This window comes from Piliocolobus tephrosceles, chromosome 4, assembly GCF_002776525.5.
Source record: "Piliocolobus tephrosceles isolate RC106 chromosome 4, ASM277652v3, whole genome shotgun sequence".
Taxonomy (NCBI): domain Eukaryota; kingdom Metazoa; phylum Chordata; class Mammalia; order Primates; family Cercopithecidae; genus Piliocolobus; species Piliocolobus tephrosceles.
Genome location: NC_045437.1, coordinates 58,544,656 through 58,547,490, shown reverse-complemented (window position 1 = coordinate 58,547,490; position 2,835 = coordinate 58,544,656).

Sequence of the window (2,835 nt, the reverse complement as noted above, 5' to 3'; positions counted from 1 at the left end):
TTGACAAAATTCAACAGTCTTTCATGCTAAAAACTCTTAATAAATTCGGTATTGATGGAATGTATCTCAAAATAATAAGAGCTCTTTATGACAAGCCCACAGCCAATATCATACTGAATGGGCAAAAACTGGAAGCATTCCCTTTGAAAACTGGCACAAGACAGGGATGCCCTCTCTTACCACTCCTATTCAACATACTGTTGGAAGTTCTGCCCAGGACACTCAGGCAGGAGAAAGAAATAAAGGGTATTCAATTAGGAAAAGAGGAAGTCAAATTGTCCCTGTTTGCAGATAACATGATTGTATATTTAGAAAACCTCACCATCTCATCCCAAAATCTCCTTAAGCTGATAGGCAACTTCAGCAAAGTCTCAGGATACAAAATCAATGTACAAAAATCACAAGCATTCTTATACATCAATAACAGACAAACAGAGAGCCAAATCATGAGTGAACTCCCATTCACAATTGCTTCAAAGAGAATAAAATACCTAGGAATCCAACTTACAAGGGATGTGAAGGACCTCTTCAAGGAAAACTACAAACCACTGCTCAATTAAATAAAAGAGGACACAAACAAATGGAAGAACATTCTGTGCTCATGGATAGGAAGAATCAATACCATGAAAATGGCCATACCACCCAAAGTAATTTATAGATTCAATGCCATCCCCATTAAGCTATCAATGACATTCTTCACAGAATTGGAAAAAGCTACTTTAAAGTTCATATGGAACCAAAAAAACCCCACATTGACAAGACAATCCTCAGCCAAAAGAACTAAGTTGGAGGCATCATGCTACCTGACCTCAAACTATACTACAAGGTTACAGTAACCAAAACAGCATGGTACTGGTACCAAAACAGACATATAGAAAAATGGAACAGAACAGAGCCTTCAGAAATAATACCACACATCTACAACCATCTGATCTTTGACAAACCTGACAAAAACAAGAAATGGGAAAGGATTCCCTATTTAATACATGGTGCTGGGGAAACTGGCTAGCCATATGTAGAAAGCTGAAACTGGATCCCTTCCTTACACCTTATACAAAAATTAATTCAAGATGGATTAGATACTTAAATGTTAGACCTAAAACCATAAAAACCCTAGAAGAAAACTTAGGCAATACCATTCAGGAAACAGGCATGGGCAAGGACTTCATGTCTAAAACACCAAAAGCAATGGCAACAAAAGCCAAAATTGACAAATGGGACCTAATTAAACTAAAGAGCTTCTGTACAGCAAAATAAACTACCATCAGAGTGAACAGGCAACCTATGGAATGGGAGAAAATTTTTGCAATCTACTCATCTGACAAAGTGTAATATTCAGAACTTACAAAGAACTCAAACAAATTTACAAGAAAAAACAAACCACCCCATCTAAATTGGGCAAAGGATATAAACAGACACTTCTCAAAAGAAGACATGTATGCAGCCAACAGACACATGAAAAAATGTTCATCATCACTAGCCATCAGAGAAATGCAAATGAAAACCACAATGAGATACCATCTCACACCAGTCAGAATGGCGATCATTAAAAAATCAGGAAACAACAGGTGCTGGAGAGGATGTGGAGACATAGGAACACTTTTACACTGTTGGTGGGACTGTAAACTAGTTCAACCATTGTGGAAGACAGTGTGGCAATTCCTCAAGGATCTAGAACTAAAAATACTGTTTGACCCAGCCATCCCATTACTGGGGATATACCCAAAGGATTATAAATCATGCTGCTATGAAGACACATGCACACGTATGTTTACTGTGGCACTATTCATAATAGCAAAGAGTTGGAATCAACCCAAATGTCCATCATTGACAGACTGGATTAAGAAAATGTGGCACATATACACCATGGAATACTATGCAGCCATAAAAAAGGATGAGTTAATGTCCTTTGTCAGGACATGGATGCAGCTGGAAACCATCATTCTCAGCAAACTATCACAAGAACAGAAAACCAAACACCGCATGTTCTCACTCATAGGTGGAAATTGAACAATGAGAACACGTGGACACAGGAAGGGGAACATCACACACTGGGGCCTGTTGTGAGGTTGGGGGAAAGGGGAGGGATAGCATTAGGAGATATACCTAATGTGAATGACAAGTTAATGGGTGCAGCACACCAACATGGGACATGTATACATATGTGACAAACCTGCACATTGTGCACATGTACCCTAGAACTTAAAGTATAAAAAAAAAAAAAAAAAGAACCTGGCAGAGACAGAGAAAAAAAAAAAAGAAAACTTCAGGCCAATGTGCTTGATAAACATAGATACAAAATACTAGCAAACTGAATCCAGCAGTACATCAAAAAGCTTATCTACTATGATCAAGTAGGCTTTATCCCTGGGATGCAAGGGTTGGTTTAACATATACAAATCAATAAATGTGAATCACAAAAACAGAACTGAAAACACAACCACATGATCATCTCAATAGATCTGGAAAACGCTTTCAATAAAATTCAACACCCTTCAATGTTAAAAACATGAATAAACTAGGCATTGAAAGAACATACTTCAAAATAATAAAAGTCATCTATGACAAACCCACAGACAACATTATACTGAATGGGCACAAGCTGGAAGCATTCCTCTTGAGAAGCAGATCAAGACGAGGATGCCCACTCTCACCGCTCCTATTCAACATAGTACTAGAACTCCTAGCCAGAACAATCAGGCAAGAGAAGGATACAAAAGGGATCCAAATAGGAAGAGAGAATGTTAAACTATCTCTGTTTGCAGACAATAGAATATCCCATAGTCCTAGAACAGAACAGGAAACCCCATAGTCTTTGCCCAAAAGTTCCTAGAT